Source organism: Schistocerca nitens, chromosome 5, assembly GCF_023898315.1.
Source record: "Schistocerca nitens isolate TAMUIC-IGC-003100 chromosome 5, iqSchNite1.1, whole genome shotgun sequence".
Classification (NCBI taxonomy): Eukaryota; Metazoa; Arthropoda; class Insecta; order Orthoptera; family Acrididae; genus Schistocerca; species Schistocerca nitens.
The window spans coordinates 418,576,072-418,602,062 of record NC_064618.1 but is presented as its reverse complement, the minus strand read 5'-3'; the positions used below and the strand labels follow the sequence as shown (position 1 = coordinate 418,602,062).

Here is a 25,991-nt window from a genome sequence, read left to right as displayed (position 1 = left end):
GGCGCGACACTTAGTAGATATTCCATTTCGTTAATCCGGAACCTATATATGGTGGAAAAAAATTAGTTCTAATTTTGGTCACAAGGTGCAAATCTGGCGCTATGAATGCAAGAAAGACATTTAGAAGTGTTTCCATATGTATAATGAACGGTAAGCGGTCAGAAAACGTCAAGCAAGTGAGAAAGGCGTAATGTATATATCATTATTAACCGCCACAGTCACAATTTGTTCAATATGAGCACCAAATACATCGACGAGATGCTGTAGAGCGCCAGATTTGCACCTGGTGGCCAAAATTGAAACTTATTGTTTTCCAAAGAAAAACGGTTCCTCATAAACGGATAAGCATATATAATAAGTCTCACTGCCATACGATAGTTACAGCCTACGCTGGACTTTTGTGAGTAGCTGTACTTTAATTTGAACCATCCGGTAGACCATCGATAAATGAGAGCAAGATCACCACAAAGGCTACTCATATACCATCACACTGTACAGTTCATTGTAGAGCCAAAACTGGGATCAGATAATGGTGTGAAATGTATATTTACACTGATAACTCAAACGTTATGACTACCGACCACTGTGTGACTTTGAAACCAATCTGCATTAGTAATCATTTCGTAACTTGCTAGTGCTACCCACTCGCCATCACAACAAACAGCATTGCATGTTATTCGACATGGCATAAATAATTTGGCCACTGCGTACAATGGAAACAAAGTCAGACTGAAGCAACGCCTAAGTGCATTCATGACTATATTTTTTAACGAGGGAGGGCCCTGTCATATGAAGCACGATTCATAAATGGGAGTTGGTTCCATAAATGACTAAGTTCAGATTTAAAAACCATACGGAATATTACTCCGAAGTTAAGTTTGGAAAACAAAATCACACAAAATTAAAATGAATAACTGAAGCTAATAATGTGGGACTTTTATGGACATCGTTAGGGAGACTGACTAAATCTCAAATGGGCACCTCAGGGCTGTGGCAACATTGCACCCGCGCTTCAGCGATTAACTCCTGGAAGCAGCAACTTCAGAATGTGCCGGAGAAGCTTTGAGGACCACCCCAAAATTGCCATCAAACTTGAGCAAAACCTTCATCCTGTAACACTACAGTAGACCCAGGATGTCCCGGAATCCGCATCTCTGTGTGAGAATTTTTCTGTCTAAACCTGCATGCGCACATGACGACAGAGCGAGCAAATGACGAGAGAGCGAGTACGTGCATGCGTCGACTGTCCACTGCACTCTTTCGTGCTGAAAACAGAGAAATCCGTGTAGCGCGTTTCCTTATAGAGGAAGGAGCACGGGGAAAGGAAATTCAACGAAGAAAGGGGCAAGTAGCGGAGAACACTGCATATCGGTTGCAATTTCGACACTCAGGCCGAACCGAGGGGCAATGGCTGTCAACGTTATTGCTGGTCTTCAATAATAAAGGCATACGCAAGACGGACAATGGTATCGGTAATACGGCATGGTGGTGTGGCTTGCGTCGTCGGCCAGTGACATTCGTCCTTGAAGCGTTTGTGCCAAGCCTCAAACCTTGCAGTTTGTACTTCTATTTTACGTGTTACCTCGTGTACTTTTTGACTGAAAGAAACTGTGGCACATAAATATTCGATCATCTCCTGCTTTCTGCTTTGAGTCGTTAAAATTACGCACCAGAGCCAGAGAAAAACTGTTTTAACATGGACTTCAGTGCTACAGCATTGTTGCACTTCATCCGGAAACTGAAATTACAGTGAGATATTCAGTGCCAAAGACGAGTACTCATAAGGGTATTCATTATCACTAAAACTATTCCCAGCAGTCCTAGAGCAAAATGTATTGGTGTTTTACTATTCTCTACACAATTTCTTCCGTAATATCAGCTTAGAATTATTGTTGATATTAAGTAATGGATCACAAGGTACAAAGTCATCTGAAATAGATGTTTTTGTTGTTGTGGTCTTCAGTCCTGAGACTGGTTTGATGCAGCTCTCCACGCTACTCTATCCTGTGCAAGCTTCTTCATCTCCCAGTACGTACTGCAGCCTACATCCTTCTGAATCTGCTTAGTTTATTCATCTCTTGGTCTCCCTCTACGATTTTTACCCTCCACGCTGCCCTCCAATACTAAATTAGTGATCCCTTGATGCCTCAGAACACGTCCTACCAACCGATCCCTTTTCTAGTCAAGTTGTGTCACAAACTCCTCTTCTCCCCAATCCCATTCAGTACCTTCTCATTAGTTATGTCATCTACCCATCTTATCTTCAGCATTCTCCTGTAGCACCACATTTCGAAAGCTTCTATCCTCTTCTTGTCCAAACTATTTATCGTCCATGTTTCACTTCCATACATGGCTACACTCCATACTAATACTTTCAGAAACGACTTCCTGACACTTAAATCTATACTCGATGTTAACAAATTTCTCTTCTTCAGAAACGCTTTCCTTGCCATTGCCAGTCTACATTTTACATCCTCTCTACTTCGACCATCATGTTATTTTACTCCCCAAATAGCAAAACTCCTTTACTACTTTAAGTGTCTCATTTCCTAATCTAATTCCCTCAGCATCACCCGACTTAATTCGACTACATTCCATTATCCTCGTTTTTCTTTTGTTGTTGATCATCTTATATCCTCCTTTCAAGACACTGTCCATTCCGTTCAACTACACTTCCAAGTCCTTTACTGTTTCTGACAGAATTACAGTGTCATCGGTGAACCTCAAAGTTTTTATTTCTTCTCCATGGATTTTAATACCTACTCCGAATTTTTCTTTTGTTTCCTTTACTGCTTGCTCAATATACAGATTGAACAACATCGGGGAGAGGCTAAAACCCTGTCTCATTCCCTTCCCAACCACTGGTTCCCTTTCGTGTCCCTCAACTCTTATAACTGCCATCTGGTTTCTGTACAAATTGTAAATAGTTTTTCGCTTCCTGTATTTTACCCCTGCCACCTTCAGAATTTGAAAGAGAGTATTCCAGTCAACATTGTCAAAAGCTTTCTCTAAGTCCATAAATGCTAGAAACGTAGGTTTCCCTTTTCTTAATCTATCTTCTAAAATAAGTCGTAGTGTTAGTATTGCCTCACGTGTTCCCATATTTCTACGGAATCCAAACTGATCTTCCCCGAGGTCGGCTTCTACCAGTTTTTCCATTCGTCTGTAAAGAATTCGCGTTAGTATTTTGTAGCCGTGACTTATAAAATAGATAGTTCGGTAATTTTCACCTCTGTAAGCGTCTGCTTTCTATGGGATTGTAATTATAGAATATATAGATATAGCAAAAATATCTAACTCACAAAACGGAAAATTACTACATAACGCAGTCGTTGAAACAGACGCTTTTTACACATCATCAAACTCAGTAATTGTGGTAGATCTCAAAAATCGTTTAAAAACAAAAAGGAGAAAATTATCAGAAAAGTCTTGGAACAAAATGCGAAAGTAGTGTTTGGGGTGAAAAGAAATCACCGGAGGTCTATCAGCTCGTAGAATAAAATCACATACACCATCAGACTGATGAAAACATGCTTACAAAGGGAACTTTATACTCAATTAGAAAACACAAGAAACGGCTGTCAGAAGTTAACGAGGACCTACACTGAGGTGACTTAAGTCATGGGATAGCGATACGCACATACATAGATGGCGATAGTATCACATGTAACTACACAAAGAATAGAAGGGCAGCGCATTGATGGAGCTTTCATTTGTACTCGTGTGGGTTGTGCGAAAAGGTTATCGACATGGTTATTGCCGCACGGCGGGAATGAACAGACTTTGAACGCGAAATGGTTGATGGAGCTAACGCATGAGACAGCCTGTTTCGGAAATCGTCAGGAAATTCAGTATTCCGAGATCCACAGTTCAAGGGTGCGCCGACAATACATTTCAGGCATTGTCTCTCACCACGGACGACGCAGTGGCCGATGGCCATCACCCAGCGATCGAGAGCAGCGGCGTTTGCTTATAGTTGTCACTGCTAATGGAGAGGAAACGCTGCATGAAATAACCGCACAAATCAATATGGGAAGTACGCCGAAAGTATCCGTTAGGACAGTGCAGCGGAATTTGACGTTAATGGGCTACAGAAGTAGACGACTGACGCGAGTGGCTTTTCTGACAGTACGACATCGTCTGCAGCGCGTTTTCTGGGCTCTTGATCATATCGGTTGCACCCTAGACTGGAACACCGTGGCCTGATCAGATGAGTCCCGATTTCACTTGATAAGAGCTGACAGTACGGTTCGAGTATGGCGCAGACCTCATGAAGCCATGGATCCAACTTGACAACAAGGCACCGTGAAAGCTGGTGGCCGCCACAGAATGGTGTGAGATGCGTTTACATGGAGTGGACTGGGACTTCTCGTCCAACTGAATCGATCATTGATTGAAAATGGAGACCATTTGCAGCGATTCATGCGGACATCCCAAACAGCGATGGATTTTTTATGGAATACAGTGTGCTATGTCACTGAGCCACAACTGTTCGCGATAGGTTTTAAGACATTCTCGACCATTCGAGGAAGTGACATGAAGCACATCGTGTATTTATGCGAGATGATCCATACGTCAATTCGTGCACATAAACCAGCACTGGTGACACTTTGGCAATTACGGACGGATTAATATTTGTGCAAGGTACTTCCAACGACTTGCCGAGTCCATGCCCAGCATTGTTGCTGCACTACGCCGGGTAAAAGGATATCCGAAACGATATGAACAGATATGTGTGTATTGTGTATTGAACTGGGGGCCTAGAAAGGATGGAGAGGCTTCGTCCCGCCGTAGCCCTCAGTGGTTCACAACCCCACAACAGGCCACTGCCACAGCAGTCCACCCACCTCACAGCAGCCCACACCGAACCCAGGGTTATTGTGCTGTTCAGCCCACAGTAGACGCCCCCCCCCCCCCTCCAGGAACGTGTCGTACCACACGAGTGTAACTCCAATCTTTGCGTGGTATAGTAATTACGGTATACGCGTACGGGGACACAGTGTTTGCGCAGCAATCGCCGACATATAAGATTAACTAGCCCAGATAGAAAACCGGCTTAAAAACCATCCCCAGACTGGCCGGCACACCGGCCCTCGACACTAATCCGACGTGCGGATTCGTGTCGGAGACCGGTACACCCTGCCGCTCGCGAAGCAGCGCGTTACACCGCGCGGCTAACCGGGCGGCCTATATAAGAAGGTAGTCCATCACTTCTATCAATTCGGTGTAAAGGCGACTGGCAGTCACTGAAAATACACTACTGGCCATTAAAATTGCTACACCACGAGGATGACGTGCTACAGACGCGACATTTAAGCGAGAGGAAGAAGATGCTGTGAAATTCAACTGATTAGCTTTTCAGAACATACACACAAAGTTGGCGCCGATGGCGACACCTGCAACGTGCTGACATGAGGAAAGTTTCCAACCGATTTCGCATACACAAACAGCAGTTGACCGGCGTTTCCTGGTGAAACGTTTTTGTGATGTCTCGTGTAAGGAGGAGAAATGCTTACCATCACGTTTCCGACTTTGATAAAGGTCGGATTGTAGCCTATCGCGATTGCGGTTTATCGTAACGCGACATTGCTGATCGCGTTGGTCGAGATCCAATGGCTATTAGCAGAATATGGAACCAGAGGTTTCAGGAGGGTAATACGAAACGCCGTGCCGGATCCCAACGGCCTCGTATCACTAGCAGTCGGGATGACAGGCATCTTATCCACATGGCTGTAACGGATCGTGCAGCCACGTCTCGATCCCTGAGTCAACAAATGGGAACGTTTACAAGACAAGCACCATCTGCACGAACAGTTCGACAACGTTTGCAGCAGCATGGACTATCAGCTCGGAGACCATGGCTGCGGTTACCCTTGACGCTGCATCACAGACAGCAGCGCCTGCGATGTTGTACTCAACGACGAACCTGGGTGCACGAATGGCAAAACGTCATTTTTTCGGATGAATCCAGGTTCTGTTTACAGCATCATGATGGTTGCATCTGTGTTTGCCGATATCGCGGTGAACGCACATTGGAAGCGTGTATACGTCATCGACATAATGGCGTATGACCTTGCGTGATGGTATGGGGTGCCATTGGTTACACGGCTCGGTCACCTCTTGTTCGCATTGACGGCACTTTGAACAGTGGACGTTACGTTTCAGATGTGTTACGACCTGCGGCTCTACCCTTCATTCGACCCCTGCAAAACCCTACATTTCAGCAGGAGAATGCACGACCGCATGTTGCAGGTTCTGTACTGGCCTTTCTGGGTACAGAAAATGTTCCACTGCTGCCTTGGCCAGCACATTATCCAGATCTCTCACCAATTCAAAACGTCTGGTCAATGGTGGCCGAGCAACTGGCTCGTCGCAATACGCCAGTCAGTACTCTTGATGAACTGGGGTATCGTGTTGAAGCTGCATGGGCAGCTGTACACGTGCACGCCATCCAAGCTCTGTTTGACTGAATGCCCAGCCGTATCAAGGCCGTTATTACGGCCAGAGGTGGTGGTTCTGGGTACTGATCTCTCAGTATCTATGCACCCATATTGCGTGAAAATATAATCACAAGTCAATTATAGTATAATATATTTTTCTAATGAAGCTTACGGCAAATAATGGAGAAGTGTCACGAGTGGAACAGGGAATTGTATCTATGCTTTATAGATCTAGAAAAGGCATATGACCGGGTTCCTAGGAGGAAGTTGTTGTACGTTCTACGAGATTATCGAATAGGAGGCAAACTTTTGCAAGCAATTAAAGGTCTTTACATAGATAGTTAGGCAGCAGTTAGAGTTGACGGTAAATTGAGTTCGTAGTTCAGAGTAGTTTCAGGGGTAAGACAAGGCTGAAACCTGTCTCCACTGTTGTTTATATTATTTACGGATCATATGTGGAGAACAATAGACTGGCTGGGTGAGATTAAGATATGTGAACACAAAATAAGCAGTCTCGCATATGCGGATGACTTAGTTGTGATGGCAGATTCTATTGAAAGTTTGCAAAGTAATATTTCAGAGCTAGATCAGAAATGTAGGGACTATGGTGTGTAGATTAGCATCTCCAAAACGAAGGTAATGTCAGTGGGAAAGAGATATAAACTGACTGAGTACCAAATAGGAGGAACAAAGTTAGAACAGGTGGACGGTTTCAAGTACTTAGGATGCATGTCCTCATAGGATGGCAACATAGTGAAAGAACTGGAAGCGAGGTGTAGCAAAGCTAATGCAGTGAGCGCTCAGCTACGATCTACTCTCTTCTGCAAGAAGGAATTCAGTACCAAGACTAAGTTATCTGTGACCCGTTCAATCTTTTGACCAACTTTGTTGTATGGGAGCGAAAGCTGGGTGGATTCAGGTTACCTTATCAATAAGTTTGAGGTTACGGATATTAAAGTAGCTAGGATGATTGCAGGTACTAGTAGATGGGAACAATGGCAGGAGGGTGTCCACAATGAGGAAATCAAAGAAAAACTGGGAATGAACTCTATAGATGTAGCAGTTAGGGCGAACAGGCTTAGATGGTGGGGTCATGTTACACGCATGGGAGAAGCAAGGTTACCCAAGAGACTCATGGGTTCAGCAGTAGAGGGTAGGAGGAGTCGGGGTAGACCAAGGAGAAGGTAACTGGATTCGGTTAAGAATGATTTTGAAGTAATAGGCTTAACATCAGAAGAGGCACCAATGTTAGTACTGAACAAGGGAGGAATTTTATAAGGAGGACTATGCTCCAGACTGAACGCTGAAAGGCATAATCAGTCTTAAATGATGATGATAATAATGATGAATACCCGTTTATCATTTGTATTTCTCCTTGGTGTAGCAATTTTAATGGCCAGTAGTGTAGCACGAAATTTTAATTCTAATTCATAAGTTACTGAAAGACCATTATAGATTTGCTATGGAAATCGACGTCTAAAATAAGACAATTAAGAAACTAACCTACTCTGCTGAGAGGCGTACCCGACAAGATTCGGCGTGGATAGGTACCTTAAAAATAAACGCAGCTAAAGAAAGGAGAGATACTCGGAGAAAAAGGAAAAAGAGTGCCAAATAACTTCAAACGTGCTCTGTAGATGGGCGCAGCGAAGCAAAATAAAAGAGCACGAGATAGGAATAGATTGTTGAGCTGGTTGTTGGTGTATCGGGAGAGAGTGATTTCCGCCATGGCGCGGCGGCTGGCAGCAGCCGGTGTCGGCGGCCCGTTGCAGCAGCAGGCGGCCGGCAGCAGCAGCAGGCAGGTGTTAAAGAGCAGCGGCTCCTAATGGCCCGCCTGCTGACGCGCGCGCTGCTAAACGAGGTGCTTAAGAGCCAGCGGCAGCGGCAGCGCCCCAGTCACCTGGCTAAATGCGCGCCAACGCCTGCGCCTGCCCGTGCCAGCGCCTGCAACCCGCGTAGCACGGAACGGCTGCGGTTCGCTCGCGCCCGAATCGCAGTCGCACGCTGAGTGCCTCCCAAAAAAACTCGCGCTCTGCTTTTGTTCGCTCCACCGCGCTCCGCATTGCGCTCACCTGTATGAAAGCGCAAAGCCTGACCCACTGCGGCCGCACCGACAAGTGGCTTCCACCGCAACGTCTGCGTATACCCTGCTGCTGAAATATAAGCGCGTATGTCGTGGCTCGGCGAGAAGAACTCTAATTTTTGAAAATTAATTCCTGTGAGAAGAGTCTTAGTAACAAAATCAAACACACTATTATCTATATATACAAGGAACGGTGTCCGTTTGATTCTTTGTTTGCTCGTAATTCACACAAATCTACGGCTTTATTCAGATTTCGATGAAATTTTTCACGCTTTACGTTAGAGACTAGAGGAAGATCACAGTCTACATATGTTTGTTATATAAGAACGGCACCAAAAATCTCTAACGTTCTTGGCCGATTAACTTTTTCATGGCCGATTTACTTCAAATTTCTACACCATCCCCTAACGAACATTTGGGCAGACATAATACAAGAAAAGTCAACTGCCTAACAAACGAAATACCGGGTGATCAAAAAGTCATTTTAAATTTGAAAACTTATTAAAACACGGAATAATGTAGATAGAGAGGTAAAAATTGACCCGCATGATTGGAATGGCATGGGGTTTTATTAGAACAAAAAAAAAAAAAAAGAGAAAAAGAAAACGAAGTGTTGCTAGACGCGTGAAAGATCTCTTGCGCGCGTCGTTTGGTGATGATCGTGTGCTCAGCCGCCACTTTCGTCATGCTTGGCCTCCCAGGTCCCCAGACCTCAGTCCGTGCGATTATTGGCTTTGGGGTTACCTGAAGTCGCAAGTGGATCGTGATCGACCAACATCTCTAGGGATGCTGAAAGACAACATCCGACGCCAATGCCTCACCATAACTCCGGACATGCTTTACAGTGCTGTTCACAACGTTATTCCTCGACTACAGCTATTGTTGAGGAATGATGGTGGACATATTGAGCATTTCCTGTAAAGAACATGATCTTTGTTTTGTCTTACTTTGTTATGCTAATTATTGCTATTCTGATCATATGAAGCGCCATCTGTCGGACATTTTTTGAACTTCTGTATTTTTTGGTACTAATAAATGCCCCATGTCGTTGCAAGCATGTGTGTCAATTTGTACCTCTCTATCCACATTATTCTGTGATTTATTCAGTTTTCAAATTTATACTGACTTTCTGATCACCCGGTATACCGTGATGAACTGACTGTAATTCAAATCGTGAGAATCGATTACAGTGGCAGTACTCGTCTTGGAGATAATACTACCAGACATCACTAGTTCGCGAGACGAGCGAAAGCTCTAGAATTTTACAGGTTCATGATCGAAAACTCGTATTTATTGATCAGTTGCCGTTGTTAAATGTAAAATGTGCCATAGAAGAGTCAGAGTTTCACAGCTATTTTTACTAAAATCCAAAGTGCGATATAAAAGCTAAAGCTGGTCGTGGATTCGGTACCAACAGAAGTCACTAGATCACGGGCCGGTGAAAAGATCGAACAGAACCCTAAATTGGCAGAGTTGGACGTAAACTTTCCGAAAAATTCGAGTCGTGCTGAGACACAGACCTATTTGAAACCGTGAAATCTTAGCTGAAACAACAGAAAACGAATTCTGTAAAAACACAGTGAGATACTTAGCGCAAAACATAACAAAACATGGCGCAACTAATCATATTTTTATACATACATATATTCCAAAATATTAAGTTTGCGAAAATTTGCTTGAAGAAATAAATTAAAAATGAAAATAGGCACAGGACCAATCACTTTGTGTGGCTGATATTAAAAATCACGGGTAATGCCGGGCATTGCGGCTAGTGAAGCACACGTTTTGAAAGAGCAAGACGGGGGGCCAGGAGGGACGATAAGAAGGTACAAAATAAAATAGTTGTTTTCGTAGGTTTCCCATTTCTATATAGCTACAACAACGTACATCCGTCTGAAACTGCTTATCAAAGTGAAACTATCTTTGGAGGCCAAAATACTCCAGGTGAAAGTAAGTACTTTTGGTATATCACTAGCGCAGAAGATTCGCTGGAAAAAGTTTTAATGGTCGGAAGAACAGTAGGTCAGAGGCGTAGAAGAACCATGGGGATGTTGGATAGAGGACCCCGAAGAACTGGGGACCGAATCAAAGTCCAGGTGTGCATGGAAGTGCGTCATTCATCACGTCACTCGGGATCGGAGACGACTTGATATGTCACAGCAAGACATACACCCTTACACACGTTTCCTTCCACTACCAAACTGTTGATTAGTTGATGCTTGATGATATATTCTATCAACTAATGCTTTCCTTTAGTCGAGTTGTGTCACACATTTATTTTCTCCCCAATTCTATCTAGTACTTTGTCATTAGTTATCCGATCTACCCATCAGATCTTCAGCATTCTTGTGAAGCGCCACAATTCAGAAGTCACTACAATTCTTCATCAAGCCTTGTTCTCGCGAAATGTAATGGCTGTAGTCTGACCCTTCTTTCAACCGTTCACAGTACTGAAATAGATGTCAAAATTAGAAATATTTCTACATCTCTTCATCTCATGGCCTACACACTACATTTCTTTATTTTAATTTTTTTTCTATTCTATTTTTTGATTGTTTCGGTGATTAATTTCGTCTCCTTCCTTTTATTGAGCCCAGTTTGTCCTCTGGATTCATTGTGACTAGGATAACAGAATAGACACACGCGCTTTTATCCGTAAGTGTGGGGACAACGTCTGAGCTGTGAAAGTCAAGTTCGTGACGTGAAGTTCCACGTTCCCTAATCTAACAAGTGAGGTACCTATGCTCGAATGGCGAAAACGAAATAAATGTTTTATAGTACAGATATGAGTCTGTTCTACCACCGGTCAAGATCATTTATCCATAAAACTCGGCATTTGTGTACAATAGATGCTTCGATCTTGAAAAGTAAAGACATGAACGAGTAGGTTGGTTTGAACCTTGCGGTACATTACTAGGCATGGGCCTATCCCATGGTCTTCCTCCGAACTTAAGCATAGTTACAAAAGGGAATCCGTAGGTGGACGTTGTGTTAATTGCCACGCAATTCGTCTTTTTTTTGTTTTAATTAACAAATAGTACAAGGGAAAAAGAATCATAAGAGACAGATAAAATTTCGACGACTGCTGGGTAACCACCTCCACACGTTTGGATGTTTAGTCTTCTTTTATGCTTCAAACGTCCTTAAAGCCTTCACTTCCCCTTCACAGTTGTTGCATTCTAGACATGGTTTCCACACTGTTTTTTTTTCATAAAAAAGTAGAATTAACTTCCTACTTGAAGAAAATATGACAGCTCATTCATAAAATAGAATTCCAATACATCATATATTAGAATCTTTCTATAAAATCGATACGCATGCGACAGCATAAAAACGTGATTAATCTTGGGCTCATTCCTCAGATTTTGTCGTTTTTATTGATAATAGAAAGCTGTTGTTAAGTGATTTGGATAGCTCTTTGGCTAGGAATAATTTCTACAACGAACACAGAACAACCACACAAAATAAAAAAATAACTATTGGATCAAGAGAAGAACGAGATCAAATCTAATACGAAATGATACAAGGCATATTAGTTAGGAGACGGCTGAATTCACAAACCATTTACGTTCATATAGGAAAAGATAGTAAAAGTAACTTGAAGCTGACGCAATAAGAAACTGGAGCCAAACAAAGCTCAAAGACCGTAAGTCGTCTTGGTTATGTTTTTGGAAAGGGTTTTGCAGCGCTGTAGCTCCTCTATAACAAGAGAGAAGTGACGGATAGTTTCACAAATTACATGCTGCTTTAGAAAATCTGAAGCTAAAATTTCAGGAAATGTCATCACTGTGAATTTTCCTCCGAAAGAAAGTTCATGTTGAGGTATTAAGGATCTTCGAGTATAGATTTCCCTTTACTTCAAATCGCACTTTTTCCATTAAAAAGCTATCTAAAGTATTTCATAGAAACAGGTACACAGATCCAAAAACAACCTGATCTGGATAAACCGGAATGACTGGACAGTTCTCAATTAAAACAATTGTTTGTAGTAATGCCAAATAATGTTTTAGCCCTTGTATCATAAGTTTTGTCCTAAAGGGTAACATTTTGACAGATGATAAAGGTGGCCTAAGCGTTGTAGAAAACAAAATCTCGGATACTTCGGCTCAGGCTGCAGCGAATATTGGAATGGGAAGCAATGGGAAGAATGATTTTTTTCTGAAGCTTAGGGTGTACTCTGTGTTATATCTGTCAATAATATAAAAGCATCGACAAAGAGGAATGTACTTTTTGTCGAAAATTTATCTCTTACCGAAGTGTTATTTCCTCTCTCCCTTTCAATTTTGTCAGTTACGAGTTCATATAGATATACGTTGGGTACTAATCCCGTGAAATACATTTCCTGTGCAATAAACGCAGAATGTTACAACTGCGAAAAGATACAGACGACACGAGAAACGAAATTACGCAACGAATTAAATAAAAGATTAAAAAAATTGAAATATGTGGAGTTATAATATTGACATGTTTCAGCTCTTTGATGAGATTCCACACGAATCTCTGCAATTTCAAATACGAGGCTAACTGCGAAAGCTATTTAATCGGGGAGCAGAAAAAAAATGCAGCGTGATATTTCAAGTTCAGTTTTCTTGCAGTGTCCAACGTGTATTTATATTTAGTACTTATTTTTAGTATTTATATTTAGTATATTAGTAATGTCTAATATTTATTGTGTTTAGTATTAGAATTCTCTGTCGTGGTAAGTAACTAGTACTAATCTTAGTTATAAATTCGTTTTGCATGCCGAAGTATTATGGTGAAGATATTAAGATGCAGAATAGCAGAAACGAGTATATGTCAACTTATGTTTCTGGAGACATTTCTTTAATCGGTGACCGTTTGTTTCTAATATTGCTGTATGTAAATCTCATTTCAATCTCACAGAAAGAAATTTTCGTCTGATGTATAACTTTTTACACTTCAAAAACATTTCTCGGTATTATAAAGTGAAAAAAGTGCTTTAAAGCCTAGCAACGTCCGTTAATCACGCTCCTTTGTCTTCCAACCATGGTGCTCTATGAGACATTGTATTCATAGAATACTTCAGAGAGTTTTATTAACCGTTCCATCGTGCTGGCAAAGTACCAGGACTAGTCATAACGTTTTAACTATCACCTCAAAAAAATCAAGTTGTGGCCACGAAATCTGGTGTTAGTCTGCCTCCACATATCCACACATTACTGCCCCACATTATTCGCAACGATGGATCATTTTGCGGGAACCCAGGTCCCAGAAGTCTGCATTTTTGTTGTTCATGCCTGCCACGAATGCTTTTCCTCATCTGAGGAAAGAGGAAGTGATATATCCGTTTTCTTGGAGATATCCATTAAAGGTGCAGATAGTCACAGTAACTCAAGTTTATTTCTCCATCACAACGTAACAAATTCCTCATTGTGATAGGGAAGTAAATTTATTGAAATTGAGATCAAACAAACTTCTCCCACTTGCGAACAAACAAGTAATAGTTCTTCAATAACAACAGACTTTTAGTTAAGTGATAATTAACTCAAAGCCCTAAGCTTTCGACAGACGTTGGTATACATCTACGGGTACAGTTGAAAATGTGTGCCCCGACCGGGACTCGAACCCGGGATCTCCTGCTTGCACGGCAGACGCTCTATCCATCTGAGCCACCGAGAGCACAAAGGATAGTGGGACTGCAGGGATTTATCCCTTGCACGCTCCCCATGAGACCCACATTCCCCAGCTTAATGTCCACACACTACATTCATAGTGACCCTGCCCATTACACTCATTACTCGCGGCAGACAATCTTTCCGAGTCCCGTAAGAGTTCGGGCAATGCGTGTGCATCCAGCACAGAAGAAGAAGGTAAATAGCCGCTTAGCCTTAACTATATGAAGATGGTATCTGTTCTTTCGGACAGCTTAGGGTCTTGACTTAATTATCATTTCATTCTAAGGGAGCTGCATTGTCACCGATGGTATCTGTTCTTTCGACATGTCCGAAAGAACAGATACCATCTTCATATAGTTAAGGCTAACCGGCCACTGACCTACTTCTTCTGTGCTGGATGTACACACATTTCCCGAACTCTTTCAGGACTCAGTAACGTTGTCTGCCGCGAGTAATGAGTGTAATTGGCAGGGTCACAACGAATGTAGTGTGTGGACATTAAGTTGGGAATGCGGGTCTCACGGGGAGCGTGCAAGGGATAAATCCCTGCAGTCGCACTATCCTCTGTGCCCTCGGTGGCTCGATGAATAGAGCGTCTGTCATGTAAGCAGGAGATCCCGGGTTCGAGTCACGGTCGGGGCACACATTTTCAACTGTCCCCGTTGATGTATATCACCGCCTGCCGACAGCTTAGGGTCTTAATTATCACTTCATTCTAAGAGAGCAGCATGGTCACCGATGGTATCTGTTCTGTCGGACATGTCGGAAAGAACAGATACCACCTTCATAAACTTATAGTTCCTTAATCCCAAAAACATATAATTCAGTTCCTCAGTTCTTAAATTACAAAAAGAAAGTCGGCACTCTGTGCTTAAGGCTTGGAAACCAAAACGCTTCAAAGTGTTGTTAACGGGATAAGTATCGGAGGTCAATACAGTTTAGGAAAATTTCTAAGTCCGACAAGAATAAACGCACAAGCTCAAGTTCAAATGGCTCTGAGCACTATGGGACTTAACATCTGTGGTCATCAGTCCCCTAGAACATAGAACTACTTAAACCTAACTAACCTAAGGACATCACACACATCCATGCCCGAGGCAGGATTCGAACCTGCGACCGTACAAGCTCAAGTCTTAGCACCTTTTTGTCGGTGAACACAACAAAGAGTAGATGTTATACCAAGTCCCAGTTAGCACGTCACTGTCGCTTACAAAGGGAGATCAGCCAATGTTGGTCAACTTTTTCTGGTACATTCTATATTGAAAATAAAGAGACAGGTGTTTCGGCTTTTTGCTACATGCTCCCTAGTTTTTGAAAAAATCCAAGTTGACTACCAAACAGCAGGTCTATGTTAGATAGTTGTTCGCGACGTTTTTACATTCGATATTTTTTCGGTGTACCTGATAACATTTTGAAAATGGGAACACATTCCTTTTTTTTAAATAAAAAAATTGTGAGGTGTGATTAATGGTTATATAGGTACGTGTAACGTACTGAGAGTTATTTTCACGATAACACGCTAGATAGGACTTCCGTAGATGGTAATGGTGAACCGACTTGCAACGTGACACTGATAACAACGAAATGTACGTCTACTTGTGAGGTGTGAGACGACTGCATTTTCCGACAGGTAAAGAATTTCACGGTACGACTTAAAAATCATGTGACAGCACAGGAAGTAATTACAAGATAGGGTAGATGCTATCAAAATTCTTCCGTTGGTCCATAATCAGTTGTCCAGGCCTGTCTTTTAAGACATCCTTTCATAAGGATGCTTGGTACGCATCCAAATTGATACCTGACAGATCTGTTGTTAGCGACGGGAATCTACCGGAGACCATGTCAATGCGGCGAGATTTTCGTCAGTTGCGCATGCTGCGGGAAATATTAATGATTTGGCTGTTATTATGATAAGCTGCACAGTACTGATTGCGAAAACGCTCAGGAATAGATGATCAATTACACTACTGGCCATTAAAATTGCTACACCAAGACGAAATGCAGATGATAAACAGGTATTCATTGGACAAATATATTATACTAGAACTGAAACGTGATTACATTTGCACGCAATTTGGGTGCATAGATCCTGAGAAATCAGTACCCAAAACAACCACCTCTGGCCGTAATAACGGCCTTGATACGCATGGGCATTCAGTCAAACAGAGCTTGGATGGCATGTACATGTACAGCTGCCCATGCAGCTTCAACACGATACCACAGTTCGACAAGAGTAGCGACTGGCGTATTGTGACGAGCCAGTTGCTCGACCGCCGTTGACCAGACGTTTTCAATTGGTGAGAGATCTGGATAATGTGCTGGCCAGGGCAGCAGTGGAACATTTTCTGTATCCAGTAAGGCCCTTACAGGACCTGCAACATGCGGTCGTTCATTATCCTGCTGAAATGTAGGGTTTCGTAGGGATCGAATGGAGGGTAGAGCCACGGGTCGTAACACATATGAAATGTAACGTCTGCTGTTCGAAGTACCGTCAATGCGAACAAGAGGTGATCGAGACGAGTAACCAATGGCACCCCATACGTTCACGCAGGGTGATACGCCAGTATGGCGATGACGAATACACGCTTCCAATGTGCGTTCACCGCTATGTCGTCAGACATGGATGCGACCTCATGACGCTGTAAACAGAACATGGATTCATCCGAGAAAATGACGTTTTTCCATTCGTGCATCCAGGTTCGTCGTTGAGTACACCATCGCAGGCCCTCCTGTCTGTGACGCAACGTCAACGGTAACCGCTGCCATGGTCTCCGAGCTGATAGTCCATGCTGCTGCAAAACGTCGTCGAACTGTTCGTGCAGAGTTGTTGTCTTGCAAACGTCCCCAGCTGTTGAGTCAGGGATCGAGACGTGGCTGCACGATCCGTTACAGCCATGCGCATAAGATGCCTGTCATCTCGACTGCTAGTGATACGAGGCCGTTGGGATCCGGCACGGCGTTCCGTATTACCCTCCTGAACCCACCGATTCCATATTCTGCTAACAGTCATTGGATCTCGACCAACGCGAGCAGCAATGTCGCGATACGATAAACCGCAATCGCGATAGGCTACAATCCGACATTAATCAAAGTCGGAAACGTGATGGTACGCATTCCTCCTCCTTACACGAGGCATCACAACGTTTCACCAGGCAACCCTGGTCAACTGCTGTTTGTGTATGAGAAATTGGTTGGAATCTTTCGTCATGTCAGCACGTTGTAGGTGTCGCCACCGGCGCCAGCCTTTTGTGAATTCTCTGAAAAGCTAATCATTTGCATATCACAGCATCTTCTTCCTGTCGGTTAAATTTCGCGTCTGTAGCCCGTCATCTTCGTGGTGTAGCAACTTTAATGGCCAGTAGTGTATTATATTATATTTAGACGATCTTTCGATGTGTAGCATTGGAAACACGATTTTGCGTTGTCATCTTTGACAATTATTTCTTTTCAAATCTAGGGAGTGTAGCAAAGAGCCGAAACAAATGTCCTTATTTTCAATGTATAACGTCGTTGCAATACTCGACCAAACCTGGTGACCAACATGTCTGTTCTTCTTCTTGCTAGTCCAGGTGGAGGATGTGGCGTGCTGTCCCGGAAAATGGTGGCAGAGTCCTGAGCGAGGCGCAACGGATTTCTTGTCGGCTGCTCGTTGCCATTGAAGTGCTCTGTTAAGCTCGCGTGTCGGCCTAAATAGCCGCCTCGCGGCTGGAACCATGCGGGTCTATCTTCGGCACGAGGCCATGTGGATGCAGGAAAAGGTGCGGTACGTCACAGACAGCTATCATGGGCGTTGCCTGTTGGCCTGGCCTGAACGCTATTGACGCACCCCCGGAGTTGGCCACAGAGTTCCCGCGGCGTCTGTCCCTTAGCAGCGGAGCGTGCGGCAACCCAAACAGTGTAGAAGTTGCGCGGGATGCCATCAGCGCCTGATGTCTAGTGCGCCACGGAAGGAAGAAATCGCTTGGTGCCATGTCAGGTGAATATGAAAGGTGAGGCCAAATTTGATAGCCCAAAGAAGCAGCAGCTGTGTCTGCGTCCAGTACAGTTTGAGCTGGGGAATGATCGTTGAGCAAAAGCACCTACTTTCCTGGCTTCCCGCAACGCTTTGCCGGGCAACGTACCGCAACGTCGTTCAGGATGTTTTGATAATACACTCCTGTGACGATTAAAAACCCTCTGTATGAACCTTCCTCGCGATAGTAAATCTACATGTTTCCAGTGTTTGCATTGCTCGTTTGTCACGCTGCGATAGTGATACAGGTAGCAGCCGTTCATGATGATTAGGCTGCTAAAGAAGCCACGTGGAAATATCTTAAATAGCTACAGTATTTGCGCTGCTGCCTCGGTTCTGCCGGCATTATGAATGGGCGCAAGCAGCCGGGAAATAAAGAGCGCGGTCGGCGATTATTGTCAGGTACAAAATGTTCTGGAAGATCCATGACTGATTTTCAGTTTCCAGCACCAGGGCCTCCACTTCTCTTTAGAAAATAGAAAAAATTGTCTACCGCTTCATTCTTCGACTTTTCAGGCTTGCTTGACACTCAAAAGCCTTGGAAGCGTCTGCGCCACCTAACCATTGTGGCACAAGTTTCTTCACGTTTGTGTCCACGGCCTCCACTCCATACCTCAACGCTAAAAGCGCTTACATCTCTTCTCAGGCTATCGCACCTCAACCGATGAACACGGAACATTTAGAGGATAGCTTTGATGCGAATCTGTTTTTCTGTCTGTCTGTCCGATTGTTAAAAACTCTTTTTCTCAGGAACGGGTTGACATATCAAATTGAAATTTTTTCCACGTGCTGAGATCTACGGGGCCTCGGCGGTGTAAAACACTTTAACTTGTAAGCCAATGCAATCAAAAGTTACGGCCATTTAGGCACATATTTGACGCTCGTAAACTTAATCATCAAAACCTAGAATCTCAAAATATGGAAGTATCAACGTTTCACAGTACTGGCAAGGAAAAAAGTCCGAAATTGTTAATTTGTAATTACATCACAAGGAAAAAAATTGTTATTTTTTATTCAGCTGTTTTTCCACCCGCCTCTTTAGACGCCTTTTTCTCAATAACGGGTAGACGTATCAGGTCGAAATTTATGTGACGTACTAAGGTCTATGGTCGTTTGTGTGTATAAAATGTTAAGTTTCTAAGGCATGCATTCGAAAGATACAGCAATTTATGTCACATATTTGATTCTCGCAAACTCATTCATTAAAACCATTGACCTAGAATCACCAGATATGGAAGAAGCAAGGTTCCACAGTACAATTAAAGGAAAAATAAGAAAATTGTGGTTTTGTCATAATAACACGAAAAACAAATTTCTTTGTTATCTGACTTGAAAATTAAAATTAAAACGTTGTCGCAAGTCTTGGATATCCCAGGACCGATACCGTGTCAGTATCAATGTCGATAACAGGCAAAAATCGTCGAAATCCTCGATTTCCGATGAACTTTTTATAGAATTAAGCTTACGCGAAATCCTCAGAGCAGGAATCATACTCGCACCGGGCCATTTTTGTTATACGTATGAACTTTATTGCACCATGTAGTATATTAATGGCCAATTTCAGCCTTTGGTCTTTTTCCAACGTAGCGGCGTCAGTGACATATGCGTCATATTTAAAAACTGTATATTGCTATGTCTCTGTTCCAATTTACAAGCGTCGTATCAGTCAGAAAACTGTACCATAAGATAACTAACGCATCGTTTTAGACAGGATATCTTTGAAGGGAGATGCGGCCTTGTTGGCACTAACAGTTACAACTTGTCTTGGCCACCATTTTGTTCTTTATTTTCGACTTTTTATGACAGGTTTCCGGTTATCTTGTCATCAGATTTTTAACATCGATACATAGTATCTTTCTACCAACACATTATCATTACAACATCAGTGCCCAAACTCGCTTGTTGTAATGGCAAGTTTTTACGAGGGTAGCCCAGAAAGTAATGGATCACACTTTTTTTCTTCAACAGTTATGTACTGAACAAAGTGAAACGTATCCATAAGAAAGAATAATGTTTCTTTTACGCTTCTTATTTCTCTATGGAATCTGGGATGACCTTTTCGTTCTGTATCCTTCTTCCAGCGAGACACAAGGGTGCGGATGCCCAGTCGGTACCAATTTCTATTATGGACACGAAGCCATTTTTTTACTGTCTTCCACTAATGGCATCCTCCAATTCCCCAAACAAGTAGAAGTCCGAGAGAGCCACATCAAGGCTGCAGGATGTATGGGATAACATTGTCCAATCCTGTTTATTGAGGTGTTCCGAAGTCTTGCGTGAGGCTCAGCTTTACCATCAGCTGAATCAAACAATCACTTGGGTTGTTACGGCGTCGAAGTCGCTGGAACCGCTTCTTCAGCTGGGTTAATGTGTTCAGAAATGCTTCAAAATTAATGGTGCAGCGTCTTGGCATCACATCAGTGAGTATGACACCCTAACAGTCCCAAAACACACTCATCAAGATCCTACCGGCGAAAGCAGTTGCTTTGAATTTTTTCTTTTGTAGAGGGGGAGGATGACGCGATTCCCTCGGTTGTTATTTCGTTTCTGGTTCAAAATGGTGAAACCAGGTTTTATCACCTGTCAAAAACCGAGACGAGAAGGCTTCTCCGTCACCTTCAAAACATTGCAGGAACTCGGAAGAAGGTTTTTTTTTTTCCTGAGAGATTTGTGTTCCAGCTCTCGTGCACACACTTCTGAGTAATTAAGAGCACGGATGAATACATCCACACTTCATTTGCTGATTGGCAGCTTCGGCGCTAACTACCGAGTCAATATGAGTCAGACCTCGCGAATGAGCAAATCAGCAAGCTGCACCTTATCATGTGTGACAGCCGTAGTTGGCCTCCCCGAACGCTGCCAATTTTGCACCTCTGCCGAACGGCCTTCTCGTAATGTCCTCACCACCTTTTCTCAGCGAATAACCGTACTTCTATCGGCTGTAGGTGCTCCATAAAAAAACACACAAACGTTTTTGAATGTTCCCAACATTTACTTTCTTCGCAGTGAGAAATTCAATGACAACGCACTGCTTGTAATGTACATCACTTATGGACGCCATTTTGAAACTTTGTTACATGTGCGCTATATATCTACGGAAACGGAAAACTTGCAGGCGTACGCGGGAAACTTCAAATAATGCATTACTAACGTTGCACATTCTTACCGCTGCGGTCAGCTGAGGAAAAAAAAAGTGTGGTGCGTTACTTTCTGGTCGATCCTCGTAAATGACAAGATACAGTGATGATGGGGTAACCCGAAACGAGTTATGAGAAATTAAAAATAATGACAATTTTTTGTAATCAGGACATATGTATAATACCCTTAGATGATGAATTGCTATCATACACTATCGCAAAACGTAGCAACGTTGTTCCCCTTCAAATGCAGGAAACTAATTACCGCATCGTACCACATTTTATCAAAGTTCAATACATAACTTCATTTCTGCGAAGTGATAATTAAATCTTTAAGGCTATCCATCGTAAAATATAATTATGAAACGCCGAGATTCAGTTGGTAAAATTCGTTCTTATTTTTCGTGAAATTAAGTTCCAATGTGTTTGCCTTACCTTAATTCATCTGCTGTTTCAAATCCCTGTTATACATTTTTAGAAACTAAAGCGAAGACTGGGTGCAGGTAAAATACCGTGATACAAAACATCGCCTTAGTGTCTGTTTTGGACGTACTGGAGACCGAGTTTTACTAGTGTCGGCGGTGCAGCGGCCGCCGCGCTGCGCCTTTTCCTTCTCCGGGGAAATTCGGCTTTTCGGAGTAAGCGGCTCGTTGGGCGAGCCCTCCGGAAGCCCATTCGCGTCCGATAGGCTCTGGCTGGACACGTAGGATTCCCCGGCAAGCGGCGGGGATCTTCCGGCCGCTGGGGCGTCCCCGTTCCGCAGGTGGACCACTCGCCAAATACGGCTCAGCTTAGCGCTTAAAGCGGACCACTTGTTCGACACCCGGCAGGGTCGATACACTCGCTCCAGAAGGTGTTCCGGCCTCCTCCAGAAGAGGTCAACGTATAAAGGCAGTTAACATTCATGGCTGTACGACGTAGACGTCAGTAGAGTGTTTCATGTATCTTTATTTTCCGTTATTCGTATTTACTGTTAACAAAGTATTAGCTTTCCATGCCGTCTTCAGGTAAACCTTCTTGGCTGACAGGTCGTCGTCGATTTTCTCCTAACGATTCATCTCCTGCTGCGGGAGACGTCCTCGGATGTGAAGCGGCGAACTGCAGTCACAATTCGAGGGAGAGCTGAACATTCTTGAAATCTTCGTAGTGCTTCACCACAACCTATTTCCTTTATAACAATGATTTTATGGACAGATTGACGGGGTGGCTATGGGCAGTCCTCTTAGTCCAGCTGCAGCCAATTTGTTTATGAAGATTTTCAAATGGTTCAAATGGCTCTGAGCACTATGGGACTCAACTGCTGAGGTCATTAGTCCCCTAGAACTTAGAACTAGTTAAACCGAACTAACCTAACGACATCACAAACATCCATGCCCTAGGCAGGATTCGAACCTGCGATCGTAGCGGTCTTGCGGTTCCAGACTGCAGCGCCTTGAACCGCACGGCCACTTCGGCCGGCGATGAAGATTTTCGAACGGCCAGTAAATGACGGTTTGATACACGTAAATAGCATCTACGAAAAACTCCAATTAACTGTGGACACGGAGAGTAACGGGCAACTCAGTTTTCTGAAAGTGTCTGTCATCCAGCGAGGAATCAGGACGAGGGGAGATACTGACCGTTATCTTCAAAATGATTCTAACTCCTACCTAAGGCAGGAAAAGGAGTGTTATAAAAATCTTGGTAGACAGCGCCAACAATACTTGAGAACCGTTTTACTTACAAGACGAAGATAAACAAGTATGATCGACCTTTAAAAGGAATTGGTATTCTAACAAGGAGACATATCGGGATCTTCGACCTAGGGGGAGAATTAGGATCAACAAGCAACAACAGCCGCCCAATGGGAAAGCTTTTCTTCCGTTTGTTAGGAAGATTACAGGTCCATTTTGGGAGTTTTGGGCAAATAAGTAGTTGAAATTATTTTCAGATGTACAAGAAAGAAAAAGAATATTATTTGCTTACAATTGGTGTATATAAAATTAATTGTAGTTGTGGACTACTATATATTGCTCAGAAGAAAACACTCTTGGTGCAATGTTGAAATTACTGTATATTTCCAGAATGAGATTTTCACTCTGCAGCGGAGTGTGCGCTGATATGAAACTTACTGGCAGATTAAAACTGTGTGCCGGACCGAGACTCTAACTCGGGACCTTTGCCTTTGCTCTCTAGAGCACTTTCCCGCGAAAGGCAAAGGTCCCGAGTTCGAGTCTCGGTCCGGCACACAGTTTTAATCTGCCAAGAAGTTTTACTGTATATTTATTCATCAATGACGCTCGTTTCACCTAATTCAAGGCATCTTTAGACTGCCCGATAAATGTTGGTAAGCGAGTTATGGATATCGTTATGTATGTGTATGCAGGATATAGAACAACGCTTCCAGCATGTGTTGTGTACCATTTGTCATATTGTACTCGCCTGATCCTGCCTTGTATTTACTGGACCACATGACCTGCTTTTAATACATGAGGGAGCACATATTTGCCACGACTATTTTACTTTCACGTGGTTCAAATGGTTCAAATGGCTCTGAGCACTATGGGACTTAACATCTATGGTCATCAGTCCCGTAGAACTTAGAACTACTTAAACCTAACTAACCTAAGGACAGCACACAACACCCAGTCATCACGAGGCAGAGAAAATCCCTGACCCCGCCGGGAATCGAACCCAGGGACCCGGGCGTGGGAAGCGAGAACGCTACCGCACGACCAACTTGCACATGATCTGGTCAATTTATTTTACGAATTTTTTTATTGTCCATATCCATAACTTACTTATTAACATTTGTCGGCCGAACTGAAGATGCCTTGAATCAGGCCAAACGCGCGTCGTTGATGAATAAATAAACAGTAATTTCCACATCACAGCCAATATTTTTTTCTTCTTTTCGTGCTACATACTGGCAGGTTTATCATCACACTATGGGGTGGAAAACGTTGTAATATGTATTGGCAACACGAAAAGAAGTGAAAAATCCCTTAAGCTGAACACTGAACACAAGAGGAAATGCCGTCTGTAACATAATGATTAATAGGCCGTAGCAGAACATGTTTACCAAGATTGTAATCACAAAGTAAAATTCAGTGAGACGAGATTCATATCGAAAACATGGCAATATCATTCGCGCCTGCACAAAGAGGCTGTTGTGATTTGTAAACATCGCAATAATTTTAAGAGAAAAGAGAAAGATGTTGATTCTGCACTGACAGAAAGACGATCGATTACTTTCAAAAAGTAATGTTGACACTACCTGATATATTCTCGTAGCCGGTGTCGTGCGATAGAATGTGATGCACTTTATACTACCTATATATTCGACATACCCTCCAATTCTGATTGCAGTTCGCCGCTTCACCTGAGTGGATGTCTCCTGCAGCCGGAGAAATATATCAGGGGAAAGATTTACATATAGACCACGGGCTGACTTCCCGGAAATTTTGGGTGAAGTTAGTATGGCTCTGAGCACTATGGGACTCAACTGCTGTGGTCATAAGTCCCCTAGAACTTAGAACTACTTAAACCTAACTAACCTAAGGACAGCACACAACACCCAGCCATCATGAGACAGAGAAAATCCCTGACCCCGCCGGGAATCGAACCCGGGAACCCGGGCGTGGGAAGCGAGAACGCTACCGCACGACCACGAGATGCGGGCAGGTGAAGTTAGTACCATCCGTGAAAGTGTACATTGTCTGGTCGTTTCTACGCCGTGTTTTGTCACTTAAAGAGCTCAAGTATACAAGCGACTTGTACCGTATTAAAAATGCCATGTACTATACACATGTTACAAGAATGTTTTCAGAAGTTCATGAGCGATAGCTTGTAGATTTGTGTTGCAGATCATGTTGTTCTATCGTCAGCTGCTACCAAAATGTTTCTTATTATTGCCACCAGTTTCGATCACTGACTACTGTTATCACACACCTGACTGAGTACCTATATCCCCCGTCCAAAAAATTTAAAGACTGATTTTATTCCTGGCATTAACGACGGTGGCCAATTAAACCAACAACTGAAAACAACAATTCTATGTACGACCAGTCAGTTGTGAGCAGGGAGTGGACGTGCGCTCGTAGTGTCGCAGCGGTGTTGTGTCACAAATCGCAGTGGAGCTATGTCTCTAAATCACATATTAATAACATTCTCTAGAATGTTTTGAAGAAGAAAAAAATGCGTGCAAACTTTTCGCAGGACAGCTTGACACCCGAACAAAAACATCTACCAGTGGAATCGAAGAATGAAAATTTGTTCCTCTGATCATCAAGACTACAATGCATTTGTCGTGAGATGCAGGCATTGTACAAATATCGTCAGTAATTGAATAAAATGTGGTATCACTTATCCCTATTCAAAATGCTACGACGATGCATTTTTGCTGTGTCGATGACAATACTATCTACACAAGTAGTGTCCTGGAACTTGAGACTTCGGTCGCTCTCGTAGTAATATATTTTCCAAACTCAGAAAGAAATTGAGTGCATGTGCATCTAATGGGAAATTCAAGTTGGCAATTGATCTACATGATACTATTTCATGATCGTACTAATGGGTACTAATGGGAATGGATGTGAAGCGGAACTTCACCGGAATGATTATCCGTACAGTCAACAAATATCGTGTGGGATACTTGGAACAATCAAGCGTCTAGTATTTGGCACAAGATCAGTACTTCCTGCC

The 25,991-nt window shown here is 43.1% G+C and overlaps 1 protein-coding gene and 1 non-coding gene across 4 annotated transcripts in view; one reads left to right on the top strand and one right to left on the bottom strand.

Annotated features, from left to right (window-relative positions):
- LOC126259558 (neural cell adhesion molecule 2) overlaps window positions 1–25,991 on the top strand; it is a 623,716-nt gene that overhangs the window by 561,320 nt on the left and 36,405 nt on the right. The window lies entirely within an intron of this gene.
- On the bottom strand, window positions 14,090–14,164 carry Trnaa-ugc (transfer RNA alanine (anticodon UGC)). Its single transcript has one exon. It is a non-coding gene; the product is annotated as a tRNA-Ala (tRNA).